This window comes from Sturnus vulgaris, chromosome 6 (assembly GCF_052056855.1).
Source record: "Sturnus vulgaris isolate bStuVul1 chromosome 6, bStuVul1.hap1, whole genome shotgun sequence".
NCBI classification, from domain to species: Eukaryota; Metazoa; Chordata; class Aves; order Passeriformes; family Sturnidae; genus Sturnus; species Sturnus vulgaris.
Window position 1 is genome coordinate 30,064,319 of NC_142248.1, and position 20,807 is coordinate 30,085,125.

The 20,807-nt window shown below is 39.2% G+C and overlaps 2 protein-coding genes across 11 annotated transcripts in view; one reads left to right on the plus strand and one right to left on the minus strand.

Annotated features, from left to right (window-relative positions):
- Positions 1–2,320, minus strand: part of LOC148223390 (uncharacterized) — a 165,728-nt gene extending 163,408 nt beyond the window's left edge. For 4 of the 7 annotated variants that reach the window (XR_015804657.1, XM_088167445.1, XM_088167442.1 and 1 more), the window contains exon 1: positions 2,182–2,320. The gene's annotated coding sequence lies outside the window, so the exon portion shown is untranslated. Of the gene's footprint in view, positions 1–2,177 lie in introns of all 7 variants that reach the window. The other 3 variants (XR_015804658.1, XR_015804659.1, XM_088167443.1) reach the window with 3 other exon arrangements.
- The window catches only part of FLRT2 (fibronectin leucine rich transmembrane protein 2), a 59,685-nt gene that overhangs the window by 2,187 nt on the left and 36,691 nt on the right, over positions 1–20,807 (plus strand). The window contains exon 1 of one of the 4 annotated variants that reach the window (XM_088167441.1): positions 2,370–2,509. The exons of 1 other annotated variant lie outside the window; for it this stretch is intronic. The gene's annotated coding sequence lies outside the window, so the exon portion shown is untranslated. Of the gene's footprint in view, positions 1–2,369; positions 2,510–2,609; positions 2,746–3,159; positions 3,183–20,807 lie in introns of those variants that run through there. 2 more of the 4 variants (XM_014869845.2, XM_014869846.2) reach the window with 2 other exon arrangements.

Consider the following 20,807-nt stretch of genomic DNA (forward strand, 5'->3'; position numbering starts at 1 on the left):
CATGAATAAGATATAAATCATGCTCAAATAAGAGCTCTGAAAAGTATGCAGAGGCTAAGACAGAAAAAAAAAGAAAGAAAGAAAGAAAGATCTTAAAAAGTCGAAAAATACCTAGAACATTAGCCTTTTTACTCTACGGGGCTCCTGATCCTTTCATCCCTCGGGACCAGCTAGCTGAGAGCAGAATCGACTACAGAGCAGCCCCTGCTCCGAGGCGGGGATGCAGGCTCTGACCGCTGGACTGGCCGGTGTCACACTCTCTTCTTCCCGGCCGGCTGGGACCCACGGAGGGCCCCGGGCTGCCTCCCCTCCATCCTGGGGGCGTAAAGCAGGGAGGGAAGCGGGGTCTGGTCCTTAACTCCCTTCCTCTTGCTGAGTCCCCTGAGAAATGCTGGCTACCTGCGTTCCCCCGTCCGAGCTCGCTCCCCACCCCCATCACTCTGTGTAGGTGAGGGCACAAGTCCTTCTCGGAGCGAGCAGGCGGCGCGGAGCGGCGCGGCCCCGGGCTGTCCATAGGCTGTCCATAGGCGGGCACTCTCCGAAGCGCCCTCGGAGGGCAGGGGGCGGAGGGCAGGGCGAGTGCGGGGGCAGGAGCTGCGCCGAGCACACGGCGGCTGGGCGGGCTGACCCTCGCCGGGGCTGCTCGGTCCGGCTTCATTGAGCCTTTGAAGTCGTGAGTGGTTTAGCCCCCCCAAGCGAAGGGCGAAGGAGGCGCGGAGCTAATAGCGAGTGATTCAGCTTTTGAGGTACGGCCGAGCAAATAGAAGCCACTGAGCACCAGGGCTGAGGGGGAAGCCAACCCCGAGGCATTTTGGTTCCCTTTTCTGTTTCCTCGACACATGGCATTGATCAGCTCCCTCTTCTCCATCCTCCTCAGCCCGTTTCTTAAAGTAACTCGCAGCAAAAGCTGTGCTGTGCCTTTTCTTTACTAATGTAGGAGTTTGAGGCAAATTCTCTTCACACGCTCCACGTCCTACCTTGGCAGCTGTATCCTATATCTCAAGTGCTTCTCGGTATTAAATAGCCTTGTCTTTAAGTGGACTTGCCAGGACAAGGCAGTACCCTAGCAGGGAGCTGGACGGCGGGGGAAGGGTTACTCCGAAACAAGCGCAGACAGCCCGGCAATCTCTCTCATACACACACACACACACACACGCTCATATGCACACCCACTGAATGTGTACAGGAGAAATAGAGGGGTGAGGAGGGGGGGAAGTGGGTGTTGTTACTGCTGTAGGGCAAAAGGCGGTTTCTCCAGAGGTTTTAAAGTCTTTATGACTGATGATGAAAATCAGACAGAATACTAGAGGAGGTCCGTATCTTCCCTGAGGGCTGGAGATTCTTTTATTCTGTGTTGTATTTGTTGAATACTGGTACTGCGTGAAAGTTCGCAAGGGAGGAAGGAAAGGAAAAGAAGGGGGTGGGGGAGGCGGGCTTGTCGGCGGCAGCACATGAAATATCGCCATGTTGGTGGAGAGCACGGCTGTAATTATTGCTAGCGAGGGCATCTCCCAGAACCGCCGCTCGGGGAGTTTGTCAGCTCACTTCCCGGCTTCCCTTCCAATACACTCCGAAGGCCCCCGGAGCAGCGGTGCCGGGGCAGTCCCGCCGCGAAGGACGGCGATCCCCGCACCTTCCCCTCCCGCAGCGCCGGCCCGGCGGGCTCGGCGGTGAGGCAGGGCGGGGATCGGGGTCTGCGCACCCGTACATCCCCCCGGCAGCGCCGCCCGCTTGTTCCCATTGCTGAAAGCGGGGGAGAAGGCGAGTCCAAACGGATGAAGCTAGCTAAATTGTCCTCAGCAACGTAGGGGTTAAAAGCAGCCGGGGGGGACGGGGGAGACGGGGAGGGAAATAAGGAAAGAAGAAAAAGAGAAAATCTAGCCTGACTTTGCCTCTTGGAAAGCTTTAGGTTGCAGCCCTGCCTTCCAAGCATTCTTTAAACTAGAAATGTGGGAGGGACTCCAGGAGAGAGAGAGAGAGATGGCTATCAACTGAATTCATTACTGTAAACATCTCCCTGGGGTGTCAGGCAGGGAGAAAAAAAAGGCACGACTTACATTAGCAGGGAATAGTGAGATGTGAGGCATCATTACTGCTAAGATCAGCCTGCAATCCCGGCTGGAGGCAGGCGCAGGACTTGGAGAGAGCCAGACATACACGCTCACACATATACTCACATACATGTGTCCGGTGCCTTCTCCGACTTACGAGGGTCCTGGGTCGCCGTGCCTGCTCCTCATTTGATCCTTTCATCATTTCCAGAGGACAGAAAGAGACAGAAAAAAAAAAAGCTAACAACCAAAAAAAAAAAAAAAAAAAACCAAAAAAAAAACAAACCAGCAAGAAAGAAACCCCAAGACCAAGCGTAGCCGCGGTCCCCTCTCGTTTATTTTTTTACTGGAGAAGGAGGAACGGCGGGGGAAAGAGAGAGCGAATCGAGGAGAGAAAGTGCGTTGGGAATGCCAGAGCCGTGGGCTGCGCGCCGGAGGAGGAGGTGGCGGAGCAGGGGGTAGGACGATGCCGCCGCCTCGTAAGGGCGGAGGAAGGCGCGGGAGGCGCGGGGGTCGCTCGGAGCTCGGCGGCCGGCGGGGAACGGGCCCGCGGGGCCGGCCGGGAGCGGCGCCGGGCGGAGGGCGGCGGCGGCCACCACCGAGGAGCGGCGGAGGCAAAGTTTTGGTGTGGGGGGCCAGAGGCGCGGAGGGGAATTACGATCGGTGCCGGCGAGGGATTCCCAGACACCGCCAGGTACAGTTGGGATTTCATTTCTCACTCTTTTCCTTTCTGGCAGTTCTAGCCCCGGGCGGTCTAAAACCGCGGTGCCCTTTGCCTTCTCCCAGATGGCAAAGTTGAGGAGCCGGGATCAATCAGGCTGTGTCAGAAACACCGCCTTCGCCACGTTAGAGCCCCGTTTCCGCGGCGCCGGGCACACACAAGTGTGGATTTATGAATGGCCGGCGGCAAGTGCTAGCAGGGTCCCCGGGCTGTGTGGCTCGGGAGCGGGACTCGGAGCTGGCAGCCGCAGCGAGGTCCTGGGTCCCCGGTCGCGTCTCTCTGCCGAGCCGGAGGGTGCCGAGCCTGGCCCCCACCCCGTGGGGAGGGCAGAGCCGAGGACTAACCCTGCGGCAGGGGCACCGGCAGCGGTTCTGCCTGGGAGGTGGTTCGGAGAAACGGGACCTTTAGAGGTGAGCCTTGAAGAGGCAGTCGGCTCAGTTCGGCACTGCCGAGTGTTAAGGAATGTACGCGGAGAGTCGGGAGCTGCGGCCGGCAGGAGGATCCGTCAGATCCCCATCAGCAGCCTCCGGAGCGGGGCTGGCGGTGAGTGGGTGGGGGCGAGGTTGAGAGAATCGGATCGAGACTTCGGAACACAAAGGAGCCGCTCAGAGACCTGAAGAGTTAGATGGGGGTCTGGCAAAATGAGAGTAAATACTGCGGGGGGCTGGGTGTGTGGGGATGGTGTGTGAACAAAAAACAGTAGATCGCAAAAGGAAGTCAAGCAGCTGAAAAGACCTCTCTTGAATATGATATAAAACCCCATAAAAGATAAATAAACAATCAGCAAAGTTAGGAGAATAAGATTCCCCACCTTCTTTTCAGAGTGGGAAGCAGTCAACAGGAGCTTTTAATTAATTTTAATGGAGGAAATCTGTTTTAAGGCTTACAATAAGCTAATAAATCCAAGGCACAAATCCGTGTAAATTCCTGCACTGTGTGTGGAAGGTACTGATTATATTTCTTCAGATACTGCTTTTTGCAATGCAATGTTCAGCCAAATAGAAAAGGTGAGGTTCCTTACAGGAGGAGCAGGAAAAGATACTGAAAGCAAGTCAGACCTCTCCCTCTCTACCTCCCTCTCCCGCTCTCATTCCTTCCCTCTCCCCCTCTCTCTCTCTGAAAGTCAGGGTGTATGTTAAAGAGAGGTTTATTTACTGTAACTGGCTTTACAGTGCTTGCAGGGAAATTAAACCAGGTTAGAGGTTGAAATTGATCAGTGCTTGGGTGTAATACACCCAACTAACCATACAAAACCCTCCCACAGTTTTGCATGAACTTAATTCCTTGCTTATTCACTGACATGGACTTTCTCCAAAGAAAGACCTTTATATATTTGGAGTTTAAGATGAACCTAATGAATTGATTTTCAATATATATATTTCTGGAAAGAGAAAAGTTCATCCTGGCATTTTTTTCAAAACTCTTAAAAGGTACTGTACCTATATCTCTATCTACCTTTCTTTCCTTCCTTCTTTGAAAGAGTCAGTATATGCAATGTTACCACTGAGACAACTTTGCATAATGAAAAAGATTTAAACACTGCATAATAAAAAAAAGGCGTAACAGATGTGATTTTAAAGTCACTATTTCTATGACAAAAGTGATGTTAGAATGTCAGTGTTGATCTTGTTTCTGAAAATTATGTGAGGAGAGATTTCAATAAGCTATTTCAGTGGTTGTTCTGTGTCCTGATATGGTAACAAGGCAGTTAAGAGAGTTCAGGCCTGGAGTACTGTAGGTAAAACAAGTCAGAGCACTGTGCAAATACAGTGTCTATAAAACTACCTGTGACTAGAACAGTCATCTGTGTTTTCCAAAGTCCAAGGCTTTAGCAAGAAGTGGTGCTGGAATGCACCCAGCGCTCTTAAGAGTCGCTCCTCACAAACACATACACCCTGTATTTTGCACAAGGTGATGTTATCTGTGTTTGGCTTGGGGAAGTCTGGATCTAATTTGAGCCACTGTTACAAGTCACATTTTTATCCTGGCCTGCTGGATAGCTTGATTTAGGATGTAGACATATCTCCTTTGCGCAACCCTACACCCTTCCAGTTGGAATCTGCATTACATAGGCTATGCTTTCCTTCAAGAATCAAGAATGTGCTTGCATTCAGCTGCTTAAAATAGCAGTATCTGAAACGTGGGATGTCATTAGGGCTGACTTCCCTACCCTTCCCACAGCAAAGAAGGAGGGACATAGTTTTACCAAGTGAAGAAAACAAAAAAGAGTTGAAACAAGTACAACTATCAGGCTTTTCCTGTACTGAACTTTCTACCTAAAGGACTAGAAAGAAGGCACACTTAAGATAATACTGTTTCCAGGAAGGTGAGAGCTTTATTTCTTAATAATTTCTATTACCTCTTTAATCTCAAAATGAGTTCATTTTTGTCTAGGATACTTTCATGTAACTTTCAGGCTTTCACTAGGCAGATTCAAATCCAGTCCATTAGTGACCTCTATCTGTGAGAAGGGTGTAGTCAATGATGTTTTTTCCCTTCACCATAGTGGATTGGAAATACAGACTATAAATTGTTTTAGTCTTTTATACCGGCAAATCACTTAATTTTTTAGGTTATAAATCTTATTTTCATTGCAAATGGTGTGATTTTCTAGTCTTTTAAGCTGAAAAACAAAACTGAACTCCAGTTCCAAATAGGAAAGCACTTTCAATCTGTTTCAGCTATTCCAGTGATAATAAGATAAATATTTGTAAAAATCAGAAAAATAAGAAGTAGCCAGTGCTATTAAACATCAGTAGTAAAGGAATTGCATTTCTGTTTGTCTGATGTTATAATACTTACTCTAAAACAGGCTGAACCTGTGGGAAATTTTATTGCCCCTCAGTGCTTACATAATTGAAACTTGAGAGAAACACTCAGATCAGATATACTCTGAGTAGAGTTTATAGTAGCAGGGTGTTTAAAAAATAATAAAAAAAAAAAAGTAAAAATTGCAGTGCTGTCTATATTAGGAATACATGTCAGAGATCAAGGAGAAAGGGGTTTTTATAAAACAGATGGACTCTTTTAGGGGATTATTAAACCCAGGTCCCAATACTAATTTGCCTCTTGTTTATATCCACAATTATATTCCATATTTTAGTTAGTGATTGTAAATGGCAGTTAAGGACTTGATCAGCAAAATCTTTGAGTAGATGAATACCACTGTTTGACATTTCTCAGATTGTAGTTGATTACCTCAGCACTTGGTAATGTGATGTTTTTAGGTGTTTCCTTCCCTCCCCCTTGGGCAGTCATTTTAGGATTCTTTCTGCAGTTTTTTATTTATTTCCTCAAGAAACCAAAGGAGTTGGAACTTGCCCCAGAGATATAAAAATTTTCTTTTCTTTTTTCTTTTCTTTTTTCTCTTTTCTTTTCTTTTCTTTTCTTTTCTTTTCTTTTCTTTTCTTTTCTTTTCTTTTCTTTTCTTTTCTTTTCTTTTCTTTTCTTTTCTTTCTTTTCTCTTTTCTTTTCTTTTTTCTTTACTTTGTATTTTTTCTTATTAAAAAAGTAGAAAATAATAATATACAGTTGTTATTTTTTAAAAAAGACTAATTTAACACACACTAAAGAAGATATGAAGATATGAGCTTCATCTTCCCTACAGCTATGTGTAACCCACACCTTTCAAGTAATTGACTTCTTTTAAAGAAAGGCAACCACAAAAAATGATCATTAAAATTATAGCATGTTTTATTCATTTATTTTAAACAAACTCAAAACTTAATCATCAATGATACTCAGGAAAGAAGTGTTTGAAATAAGAACTCTACTCTGTTTAACAAATTATATTCTAATGACATCAAACAATATGCCCCAGGAATACTACAATTTAATCTGCCACTGGTGAAAGGTTTTGGGACCTTCTTATACCTTTCCTTTTTTATGAATTGATGATTTTCTCAGTTAACGAGTTGTTTATTTGGTTTTTTTTTTTTCTGCCTTCGATTCCTTTTCTGATGTGGCCCCTTGAACTATATCAAAATTAAATACCAGCAGCAACTTAAAACAAATCCATCATGCTCTATTCAGCATTCCTGAAAACTTAATGATGCAGAACAAGGTCTGTAAAGTTTCCCTTTTTAAAAGAACTCTTGTGTTTCAACTCTACCTAGAAACAGTCTTCTGTATATTTTACTTCAAGCTATGACTGCTTCATTTGGTTTGGGTTTTTTTTTCATAATCTTTTTCTAGCCTAGTGTAATGCTAGGATTTATTTTAAAAGACATATGACACAGAAAATTGTTTATCATTCAAAGGTACTGTCTTTGAAACTGCTTAAGTCCTTTCAGAAAAAAACCCTCTTTTGATATACAGGATCAGATCGTTGCCAGATTTGGCAAATGTGATGGCTTTACTTTGGCCCCAAGTGAGAGGTGACTTGCTTCAGGCCCTGGTCAGTGTTCTGTTGAAGCTGCCCCTTACTAAGCAGAGTATCAGATGTCACAGATAATATTCCAGCCTGGCCTTCAAGTCAACAGACAACTTTTATAACTCTTAAACACCAGATAACTATTCACAATCTAAGTTATCACTGTAATTTTATTCAACAGTTGTGGATTAAAGACTGCAGTCAAAACATTTTGAAGAAAAAGAAGAATTTTGAAAAGTAGTTCAGGCAATAATCTCTGGATTACTGTGTTGGTCTGCACTGTTTTTGCAAATCTTGGCCCAGGCAGAGACATGCCTTGAGCCACAGAATTCGGTACTTGCTTCCTTTTGTCATAATTTATTTTTTAATATATCACAGTAAAAATGTTTGGATGGAGTAACTGAAGTTCTGCTATTTGGCCAAAGTTCTTTATTGTGTCCGAGTTGTCATTGGTAATCTAATTATCTTAAAAGTATCATATAGATATCAAGCTAGTTCCTTCTAGATGACTAATTTAATCTGAGGCAATTCCAAAAATTCTATTCAGACAAAATTTTCAAGATTTTTTAAATGTCTGAGACCTTGTGGGAGCATTGCAAGCAAAAGATTTTGAAATTTCATGTCTGGTTTATTGAACATTCATTACCATATACATCTATGTTCAGAAAGGCCTGGGCAGGCTGATGCTCCACACTTCTCCTGCAGTAAATACTGTAAACTATATGGAAGTACTGCATGACCTCTAGGGAGGAGAGAAGGTGAGAGCTCTGAATGAAAAGCCTCATCAGCAACTCCTGAAAACAGAAGCCAGTGTACTGCAGCCTTACTCCCAGTTCTCACTGGCTGCTTTTGTCATCCCTTCACAAAACCCACAGGTCAAATTAAACTAAAGAGTAGAGCTTGTTCTGACAGTACTTCCAGCGCTGCCCCACACAGCTGCAAAAGCAGCTCCTACCTGGCCAAGCTGCTCCATAAGGGTTAGCCAAGAGACATCATCTTTAAAAGGTTGTCTGTGTGGGAAGGTGCTCCAGCAGCATGTCCTAGGAATGCTGGGGGCTCTGGTGATGCTCATGCACAGTTTTCAATCTTCACAGAAGTTGCAGAGGATCAAAACATGGTCAAACTGCAGTCACAGTGTCATTAAGTGAAGACCTGTAGGTTCAGAGTACAAATACTTATTTCTCTTAAGATTTTCCTTATGTTTTATGTTTATGCTACAGAGAAAAAGATGTCATTGGACACTAATGCAAAAAAAAAAAAAAAATCAATCTCATACTGACAGAACATGACAATTGGTATGCAGTTTTGCAAGAAAAAAGTAGTTTATATATATGTACATGCATATATGTACAGTTTTTGTATGTGTTATATAGGTGACTGTTACTGTCTAATCATAGAGGTCATATCCTTTAAAGCATATATAATTAATATTAATTCAAAATTAATTTTGTTGGTGAACTCCAAATCAAATTAAACACTAAGAAAGAAGGTATACTTTTCCTCCAGTGTGTTTAAATTTCTATACTGGGTAAAAAAGCTGAGGTGCTCCCAAGAGGTGTTGTTCCTGAGGTCAATGGAAAGAATCTGTAGCAAATTTACCTGTGGTTATGAAATACAACTTCACAGCTGAAGAACTGCATTTTAAATGATTGTACTTTATTCTAGACTCAATCCTTCTCTCTTTCACTGGCAAGTTAATTTCACAGACACTCTTCTCATTATTAGGTATTACTCATGTGAGTAATGATTTAAATACCCCAAAGTGATGTCATTTAGCTGTAATTGAAGATGATACGATCCCAACAGCATGTCTCTGGTTGTGCTAATGTATATATGCTTTCAATATTAGTTTCTTCACGTATGCATAGGAAAATGAGCTATGTAGGTAAAAGTAATTTAAGTTACTAGAATTGTGTCTTTATTAGGATTGTAGCAGTATATGTGTTTGTTACAGGCACAGCATACATAGGTATACTTCTGTAAAAACTATCTGTAGACGAGAAATTGTGTGTGTATATCATTTAATGAATTACGATTCTGGTAAGTGAGGGAGTTTTAGTGAGCCTGTTTCATACCTTAAATGCTAACTGAAACTATGTCAGGTGTTTCTAAATGAAGGAGTATTTGTTAGCAGAACCTTATAATTTCATTTGTGATCTAGGAAGTTTTTCCTAGGTGGTGCTTCTTGTGTCATTGAGAGATTTGCATCCAACTAAATGTACCCTATTTAACAGTCTTGTTCTTCTGGTTTCACAGGAATCTCATTGGCTCATCTAGGTTTAACTCTTTTCCTATCTTTAACCACTTAGCTTTGGAGTTAGGCACAAATACTCCAAAACTACACATTATTTCTTGAGCCATATCAGTTGATAACTTGCTCTTAAGTTTCATCATTTGTTATGTAAAAAAAAAGCCAAACAAAAAAAACCAACAAAACCTGAAACATTTTGATACCTGAATTGATATTCTTAGATCCAGTGATTTTAGGACTCCAATTAAATATATTACAGTTCTATATGCATATTACATCATGTTGCATAGATTCATTAATGTAAGCTTCCATATTATTCACTGGAGAAGAGAAAGTGGAGGCAGAAAAGACAAGAAAGGCTAACCAACAGTTCTCTCTCTAGGATGCTCATAACATTTTCTTTCTTAATTTGCTTTTTAAATATGTCATCATTTTATTTATTTATTTATGCTTTGAACTGCCCATTGAAAATTTATTTCGAAACAAAATAAACAAAGCAAATAAAACATGCTATTATACAGCCTGATGCATTTCTCCTCCTTTAACACAGATTTACTTGTCTAAGAACGAATTTCCTCACATTGAAGATGGGTATACAGTAAAGGGACTGTTAAAATTTAACAGAACATGATCATATAGAGACAGTCATTCTCATATGTATTGCTAAATCCTGTGTATCAAATTGGTATATGCCTAACAGTGATTTTTGAAATAGCTCATTCTGGCCCTGTGCCATGCTCCTCAGTGAAGAGCTGCTTCTTGAACAGCTCAACAGTAAATTGTAAAATGTATTTTGCCAGTAGAAGTCTTTTTCTTTTTCTTTTTTTTTTTTTTTTTTTTTTTGAGAAATCACTTTCACTGTTCAACAAAACTAATTTCAAAACCTTATTTATCAGTGGTGCAGCAGAATTACTGTCTTCATTCACAGAGAGAAGTGCCTACCCACTATAGTTTTGAAAATAGTTAGGAAGGAAAGAAGCATAATGGACACCTCTCATTCTTTTAAGAATGTGCACTTTGAATGCCACAGACAGAGCCAAGTTCTTTATAATTGCCCAGAGATGCTTAAGCATCTGTGGCAGAGCATCTGACAGTAATGTTATTTATCCATGTTGAGCCCTATAAAAATCCTTTTTAAAATCTTTTTTATTCACGTGGTATTATGTATTTAAAATTATAAAAATGGAAATATATGCATATGGGAACACACATACAAAAAATATAGAAAAAAAAACCAAGAAAGAGATTTTCAACATAATTAGAATAGCAAAAGACCATTTAACAAAATCTATTTCCTTCTGAAGCTTAGTTAGAATCTTCCTTTTTTATTATTTAACTAGGTAGTGGGGCAAACAGTGATACTGCAGAAATTTGAAATGGAAACTGTTATATAAGTTTTTCTAATTCGTTTGGATTTCTATTGTAGTGCCTCCACAGTCAATACAGAACAATTTTCACAAGTATTACTCCATTCAATACAGTCTTAAGAAAAATGTTGAAATTTGATTTCATTTTAAATTCTGGATGCAGGGTTCTGTATCCCTTCTTGTCCGATAATCTAAAACCTTAGTTTTAGTTGTGTATAATTCCAGTAAAATGCTGTTGTTGAAAAGACAAAAAAAACCAACCAAAACCCACTAAAACAAACCCAAAAGCAAAACCAAAGGACACCCAAACCCACAGTTCAGTAGCTGTGTAAATCTCAATGCTAACAAGATGGTTGTTTTCTGTTCCACACTGGATAATCTTATCAGTATCTATTTAACTTTATATTTAGTACCACATACAGGTTTGTCTGTTATCACAGAAGTCAAACACTCAGCTCTATTCTCAGATCAGCACAGTGGATCTTTATAAATCTGGAATAAATGAGATGTTGGAGTAGCTGCCAGCAGCTCTGGCAACAGAACTGTTGATCTGCCCAGATTCTCTTTCCTGCAAAAATGTCTTATCAGCAGATCCACACGTCCTACATGGTGTGACTGTGAATTTACAGATAAGAGGACAGAATGACTGAAAGTGGATGGATGGCACGATCATAAATGGGTCATGAGTTACCAACTGTGGAGCTTGATCCTGAGCACCAGGAGAGGCAATTATAAATTTCAGAGGCCTTCAAAGGATAAGAAGGTCTCTAGGTAGAAGAGTTTTAACTCTTCACCCTTCATTTGTCCAAAACTGAAAGTACATAAATCAGTCTGTACGAACAGAGATGACTCTGAAATTCATAACCACTCATCTCTGTGACATTGATGGAAACACTACTGAATCAAATGCTTAGATATTCTAATTATGAACCTCTGATATTCAGAACTTCCCTTAGGCCATCAATATCTCATATGCAATCATATTTTACAAGCTGCCGAATGATTGTCTGGTTATGCATGTGCTGACCCAGAGAAGGCATCCTCGAGAGAAGCCAACCAGCTGCAGAAGGATGATCCTTTTTGAGCACTAGGAGAATAAACACTTTTAAATTTCTGATAACATCAGTGTCAGTTCACAGGATGCTTAAGCCTTGTGAAAAAATACTTGGCAGTCTTGGGAAGGGGTGTTTAAATATAGAGCTGTATATTGTCTTGTGTTGATTGATAGCCAATGCTTGTTGAAAGACATTCCTTTTAACTCTTTCAGTGCCATGTTAAAAGATTATCTCCTGTTTAATACAATAGGAAATAAAAAAGACCAGGAGCCTTGCTATGAAATTTGCCTTCCCACTGTCTGGGGTACTTTTATTGACTTGTGTTTGTATTCTGGTAGCAGCCTACTACTCTCCTGTTTCTCTATTTCACTGTCTCTAGTTTTTAAATGCATGCAGCAGCAGAGGCTGAATCAGAATTTTTAGTTAGCTCTTCAGCTAAGAAGGATCTTTCTTTTAAGCTAGAGTTCATCCTCTTATGTCTATCATGTCAGGTGCATTGAGGACGAGTATCCTAAAGATACTATCAAAACTGAAATAATGCTCATGGAAGCTTTTATTTTCATTTAAATATTTCTCATATCATTTTTGAAAGTCAAGTATTGTGCCAAGGGAAGATAAAAGCTGGAAAGGGAAAGTAACTAGAAAATAACTGAAAAACAGGATGGAAGTGAGTAATCAAATTTGTCCAGACCAAATTAAGTACAGAGATAAACAAGTTTATGTGCAATAGAAAATCAGAACTTCCTAGTGATCAGTTTTAACCACCTCAGCTGTTATTCATCTGAGAAGAAAATGACTGCCATGAGAAGGAGAAGTAGGACAGTGCACCTTCTAATGTTCTCTCTGTGTGTTACCTCTAGAACAGAACCTTTGCTGGTTTTGTGAGTCTGTTGCTCTTTAGCTTATTCTGTATATATATTATATTCTGTGTTCTCATTTTTGTCCCTTTAGAAAGTATGCATTTTAACCATAAGAAAAACAGATACGGAGTAAAGATGGGATGGATAAAGCAATTAGTGAAAAACTAGACTTCAGGAATGGGTTTGTTTACAGGAAGTGTTTATGTGGATAAATAAAAGGGGAATAATTAATATTATTTGTTATTTAAAGTATATAATATAGATCCTGGCTTTTTTTTTAGACATCCCATCTGAAAGAGATTATATATTCCTTATGTGATAAAAAATAGACGGAATTAGGGGAGCCATGGGGACAGTGCCATGGCAGCAAATGACACCAGAGTGGGTCTTTATTACTCTTGTTTATAAGAAACCCGATGAAGGAAATGTTCATTATGCACTGTAACATTCAGAATTGTGATGTGTTTTTTCTGCGTCATCAGTGCATTCATGCTGTCCTGCTGATTAAATCACTAGCTAGGTCAAACATTGATCAAACTCTACACTATAGTGTGCAGTTTGCTTTTGCCTCTTGCAGGTGTAGGCAGGGCAGAATTCAGCCCTGGACTCTGCAGTCAGGGGACAAGAAATGGTACAGACTGAGGACTAAACCTGCAAAAGCTGCAGAAAATTCCTGTGCATGGGAGGATTGGCATTTCTCTTCCTCCAGGCACACCAAATGCCCACAATCAGCATCAGCACCAAGTCTGAGGCCTTAATATGAGGAAAGGAGATAATTCATGGTGAAGGCTCTACGAAAGATATATGTCCTTGCTTTGTTAGTGAGGCTGTGCAATTTTTTTTTACAGTGTCAGCCTTCTCCATGAGTGTTGTGGTAGCAATAATATTTGGAACAACATGCAATTCTCGTTACTTGCTTGCTCATTATCTTGCAGAAAGTCCAGTAAAGAATCTGACTGGAATTCAGTTACTGTAACTGTAAAGGAGAAAAAAAAGCTCAGTGGAAAAATGGCAACGTATGAGTTAACATGTTAGCCCTTCATTCTTTCAGATCAAGCTTCCTGTGAGTAATAAAACACAAGGCAGATGAATTTGGCTGGTCTCAGTCAAGCCTCTCATGGATAGTTGCCCACACGGGAATAACTACTGCATAGATTAGCTCTGTGAATAGTTCCAGGACAGGTGTGGGACTGAGCTGCTTTGGCAGAACTGTGCCAGGGAACTTGTGTGTGATTATTCACTTGGTGGTATCTGCCTTCCCTCTTCATGTGCACTAAAATTTAGCCAAATATGTTTTTAAGTAATTGATTTTAAGTAATTGATTTTAAGAAATTAGAGAAAACTCAAATTTTGTCAGATTAGCAAATACTTTATTAGGCAATTCAGACAAATTAAGTACAAGTGGAAATTAAAATACCCTTACTAGGGTAAGAAATTAGTCAACATGTCATTCCTGACAACGGAAACAGTGTTATGGTTTCTGATTCAGGTTTCCTAACAGTCTAGAAGAAATAACAAAAAAGGGCAATATTTTAAAAGCTTACCAGGGGAGTAAATGAAACAGGGTTTCTCTTGCTGAATACCAAATCTTTTTCTTACTATTTGAAATCCAGACATAGTCTTTGTTGAGCTATATTAAATGAAAGTTGGATTCAGGTAAACCCACCACTATTAACACAGCCTTATTTTCCAGTCCCTGTCAGAAGTGAAAAGATTTGTTAGGTAAGGAAGACAAACTGCTTTTTGACCTCCACATGCTCTTCTTCCTCTGTTCTTAAAAAGCTGACGTGAGCCTCAGTCAGACTGTACAAGTCCTCGTAAAAAGCACATTATCATAAACAAACCCTACACTATTTTTCCTGACATAAAGCGAGGGAATGTAAACATAAGAAAGGAGGAAGAGTTAAGAACATCATTTGATCAATGAATTCTGATGCACAGGCAGATTCAGAAAGCTGCTTGATACTAGATGTGTAGTAGCACTTGTATAAATCAGGGTTTGACCAGTTTACAGCAGAATTATCTACAACATAAAACTGAAAACTTCTCTGTTGAGCTCCTTGTTAGAGCTGACTGTAGGCCAGCCTTCCTTCTTAAACAATAAGGGCAGAGGATTGCAGTCTGGGAGCTGACACTGCTGTTTGTGCTCTGGCTTCCTCAGAATCAATAGAGGACCCTGCTCTTCAAATCTCTCACACAAAGTAAATATTTTTTTTCTTGATTTAACTGGAAATGCTTGGGCATGCAATTGCCTAAGGTTACGTTTACAGCACTGCTCTAGTTATTTGCCACACAGTTTGGAGTTTCAGAGTCATCTTTGGAGTAATTTATTGAGGCATCTATTCTATACTGAACTTATGATCCTTATATCCATCTCATTGCAATTTCTCTGCCCATTGAGACTGACGTTTTCCACAGCGTTTTTATGCATTCCACCATTGCTATAACTAATGTAGCTTGACCATTTTGGGCAAGTAATATGGCTCCTAAAAAATTTACCAGCCTAACCATCATCTCCTTCTGCTAGAGGATTGCAGACATAATGGCTTTATCAATGCAACAGTGGACTTCTGCCACTTGCAGTAAATTTCAAACTTATCAGTTTTACTGAATTAAATAATTTTTCCTGCTGCAGGAGGTCTCTATTGCAGGAGTATGAAGAATAATGACAGAGGTCCTCTGTCAATTTTTCATTTTTAAATTTCAGTTAGGCTAATAGTTGTGCATATTCAGATGGTGGTATTGTCTAAGAAAGATAAGAGCATGATACAAGTGCTGTAATGTTACTGGAGAAAATTCAGAATTGCTGTGTTGCAGTGAATATTTATCTCCAGAATTTACGTAGGACTTTGCTAGCTGAATACCAACTGATTACCATGTTTTTTCATTCAGGATTTAGTGGCCTTTTTCCAGTACAAATTTCAGTAGGACTCCAGGGGCTGTTAATGCCTAATAATAAATGTGTCCTTTCTTTAGTCATTGTTTTCTTTATAGAAACTAGTACAATGTTTTCCAACTAGATATAAAACAAAGTGAATAATAATAAGCCACATTGCATTCTGTTCTATGTGATCTTATTCTGCTCATCACTGATTTAACCTAACACCAATATGTAGAACTTTAATGAAAGCTGGCATTACAAAAAATGTTCTGCAATATTCAGTAATATTACATGTCTTTATATCATGCAGAGAATTATTAATACTCAGCATGAGACCTGGTCAGTCAGAATTGAAAATCTTTAAATTCCCTTCTGATCATGAAATTCAGGGTAGTGGTTTGTACACACAGTAATTTATGGCTGCATCGATCATGTTTATAACTCCACAGACTTGATACACATGCACAATCTAGATAAGTAATTAGCAAAATGATGTCAATTGTGCTGCATATTCCAACTGCAAATAACAATGTTGCAAAAATTACTCCCCATGGATTGTTCTTCTAGAAATGTTATATAGAGCATCTCTCTCTCACCCTTGCTCTCTCTCGAGCTCTCTCACTCCCTCACTTTGCCCTTCTGTTGTAACCTCTAATGCTTAAAGCCCCAGACATGCTGAAAACTAGGTCTTCCCACCAGGATTAAAGGGTTGCATTTTCATGGTACTGTGATTCCATCTATTTTAACATCTCCTATCAGAGAGGAAGGAGTCCACAGATTCACTAATAGATATCAGTACAAAGCTGTCATTTTAGGCTGTGGGAAAATGAGATTAGAGCTGATCTGACAAGAAACAAATCTCCTCTTCCTTCCTCTCAGGTAATTACACAAGTTGAATTCATCATCTCAGTGTATTTCTTGCTTTTCAGGCAATTTCTAGGAGGAAGATTCTCCTTATTATAAATAAGTACCTGTGATCTGTAATTTCTGACAGTCATTTGGGGAACTTTTCCCTTATATGCATTGCTACGCTGCAAATAAAATAATGTGAATTAAATAACACCAAATCTCATATTACTGCTCTTGAATAGAGGGGGATCTTTCTGATAATTTTTCACTGTTTAAGTCTTCTTATTATGTATCATTACCAATAAGGGAAAAGAATTGTAAAACCTGAAAAAACAAAATCTAAAGTGTGACTAGTCACACTTTGACCACAGATTTTTCTCCAGTATAAGTATAGGTTTGTTCTTCTAAAATCTGGAATTACTTTACATCTATGTAAATTCAAATGAAGAGACTTACTCCTTGTTTCAAATCTTCACCTATAGGGTGAATCAGAAAGAATATGAACATCCTTGTATCTGACCAATTGACAGAGTCATGACAAAACATATTTGGAACTGAAAAAATTAGAAACACAGTACATGTACAGACCTGAAATGCCTGAAGTAGAGAGTGCTTGTGGTTTATGAATCCAGGTATGGATATCAGTACCTCGACAAATCAAATGGGCAACTACAGTGATCTGCCTATTTGTGCATTCTACCTATATCCATAGTAGTTAAAAAAGCAATTGCAAAAATCCACAACATTTTTGAAAACAGAATCAAGAGCACTAAAGGGCATATTCAAAAATTAGTTTGTAAAAGTGTGTTAGATTTTCATTAAAATTCAAAGTAATAGGGAAATGTAAAAAAATCTTCTGATTTTTGATATAAACTTGAGAAAACTGGCATTCCATAAACAGCAAAATTTTCACGCTATTTGAACAGAGCTTCTTGATTTATTTTGATGATTAGTATGCCATCCTGTAGAGAAACTCATACACGTGCTTAGTATATATCACTGTTTTGCTATGTGAAGGGCCTGGGAGAATAATAAAAATAACCCAGCAAAACAATTGTCTGCTTCCAGCCCAAGTACAAGCATTGAAAATGCTACTGTTATCAGATGATTCCTAATGAAGCTGCAGCTTCAAAATATCTGAATTTTCTATATAAATAAGCGAATTTGGAGTAAATAGGTGAAGGTAAGGCTCTCCATAAAGTACAGCAAAAAATCTGAAGATTATTGTAACAAAGAGACCATGACTGCAACGTATGTATGTGCCACTTTTTACAAGATACCTGCAGGAAGCAAAGGCTGACTTCTAGGGGCTTTGCTCCTGGCACAATTAACTCCAAATTACTTGATTAAAAATTACTTAAAAACATTACTTACTCACTAGTATCTATGATTGCTTTATTTTTCTCCAAAGCTTAAGAATCATGCAGCTGTACTGCAGTCATGCTAAAACAATAGAAGTTTTTTAGATTTCTCCCCCATCTTCCCATTGTCCCAAAAGTGACTAAGACATTCCTGTGAAATGCAGGCCTCTATTTCATGCTGCATATGACATTGGCTCCTTCTGATTCCAGTTAGATCAAAAATAAATTTGAGAAGCAGTCTCCTTTCCACAGCTGAGGTCAAGTCCTTCAGAATTCTGCATACTTTCAATCCCAGTAAATTTTGAACATGATAACCATTTTGCAGGGTCTCCACACATACTTGAACACATTTCTTTAAGTGGCAATTTCTTTCAGCTATCTCCACTGGAAAGACTAAGAAGAACCACCTTTATATTTTTAGGTTTTTGAGTGAGAAAGATTTAATTTCAAAGCGTAGTATGACCTAAAGTATAAATCTAAGACAGTTTGAAGTCAAAGTTATTTCTGAAGATCAAGTTTGCTCATGGTGACTTTTTTATTGTTTTTGTTTGTTTGTTTGTTTGTTTTTTAATTTAAATTGTAGCAGTATTGCCTGAAAAGTCCACAAAACAACAGCAATAAGTAATGAAAGTAATAAGAATAGGCAGCAGGTTGTCTGGCATGCAATGAGAATTTAAGCAAAGACCAATCTACCTTGATAAATGTTGATGTGAATAATTAAATGAAACAGAGGTAAAATACAGTCTGTCAAAATCAGTTTCCTTCTAGAGACATGGAAGGAATTAAGATTTATTTAAAGGGAAAGCTGTTATGCATGTCTCCAACATACTGGTTTGCAGCTTGTCCATCCAACTTGTCTCTGTGCTAAGACTTCCCAAACTAACTTCCCTAATAAAGCATTTTGGAATAATTTTTTTGCAATATGCATTTTATCCTAGCAATTTCTCATATTTATGTGAAATTTTCATTCCCAAATCTTTCCTGAAGAGAAAATACTGCCATATTATACTGGCCAAACTTCAGTGGGCTGCAATGTGGCATCCAGTTACTGATTCAATATTCAGGATACCTGATGATGCTAGAATATATACTCTGTGTTCTGAACATGCAGTTCTGCTCCTCAGTTGGTCTGCACTGACATAATTTTCTTAGATTACTTATGCTAGTTCAGTACTTGAACAGAAGAATGAGCAGTCAGCTAGATTATCTGATCCAATTACCTTTCCAGAATAACAAAAAATTAAAGAGAATGTGTTATATTAATGAGGAATCCATTCCTCCTAAATTTAACACTGTCATAAGTTTTCTTTCCCATATTATATCCAGAGTTGGCTGAAAATTTTAGAAATATTTAAATAAATTTCAAATAAAATATTTTGATTTGGTGGAACAACATATCTAAAGTGATGCAGAATTACTTATTCGGTGTCCTAAATGCAAGTTTGAGCTGCATAAGACCTTGCAATTTAATACTAGCCCATTGTGACAGGTAATTGATTAATTTGGATGTAATCTATTTTTAGGTATTTATGTGGCATAATAGCACTGAAATAGCCAAGATTCTCTGTTTTAATATAAGTGACTGAAGTTCCTGGAGTCAAAGACTTAGGTGATGGTTTGTCCTTCAGCAAAATCAATCGAAATAATTCCCACTGACATCAAAGAAATAGGGTAACTTCTTCTGACTACCCTTTCCATGTCCTTTATGGTTAATTAAGACTTCATTCAAGCACTTCATTGAGTAGTTGCTAAAACTCTTAGTATGTTTATGAGGTCTTTATGCCTTCCCTGGCCTGCAAAGGAGAATCCATCCAATAAATGGCCACATATAAAAGCTTGTTATTTGATTACTGGATTTAGCTCTGCTATAAAGTCCTATAAACCACCTGGAAAAGGATGTATTCCTTTTCTTCTTGTCTCAGTGGAACAGGGGCACTGAGACAAGAGAGTATAACAAAGGGAGACAAATTTGCACCTGTTTATCTAAGCTAATACATAGAAATTATGAATATGATTCAGGCTTAGTACTACATCTCAGCATTTTTCATCAAAACCATACAAAAATTAGTTTGAACCTAAATGATCCAAAGAAAGTTTGTAAAACTGGGATCTGATACATCTATATGTATTTTCTATATATACTTGTAATATTCAGGCTTGAATTCTTCACAGGCTAATCAACTACTTTTCTGGAACATGGTTTTTTTTCCAGATATCATCCAAAAAAAGAGTGAGAAATGCTGAGCATATTTTGAGAAACTGAAAATCGTGATACATGTCTCACTAGCTGGAATGACATCTCTACTCTTTTAGCTTTTGTCTCAAATAAGCAGAACATCAGGATATTTTTCTAAAAGCAAAAATTAATACATAGTCTCCAAGAAATTATCTAAGCTTCATTTCTAGGCACAAATGGAATTAGCTTTGACAAAGGACTGATGTATTAGTGTTGAAAATATGTCTGCAGTGACAGAGCAGGCACAGCTGGCATAAGGAAACCTTCTCACTACTTAAGATAAATTAATTAACCATGTTTGGTCATTTGGAATAGCAAAATTGGTTGATCAGAGTTGAGCCATACCACAGGATTCCTATCTTCTCCTCTGACAGAGAATGCACTGGCTACAACATTGGCTTCAATTGGAGCCTTGGGTAATTAAGAACACAAGGTACTGAAATAATAGTAAGAATCAATTGAACACTTGGTCCAGACCTATTCATAAGATCTGTTATTATTATTTTCCAGATATTATATCGTTTAGGCCTTAATTGCTAAACGCTTAAAAATGTCTAAATTTCCATTCACGTCAGGAAACCACATTCACACAGGAGGAGCAGCTACAGTGAAATTACACACGATGGAAATCTGAAGAAAGATACTAAGTAACTTAAGTCCTTAACACTGTGTCTGTTAACATTGTGCATTTGGGTCTTCCTTCTTTTTCTGGTCCTTTCTTACTCCCACTGTGCATCTCTTCCATTTCCTTTCCCTTTCTGATGGACATCAGTGCAATAAATCAGTTTAAAATAAAACTTTGC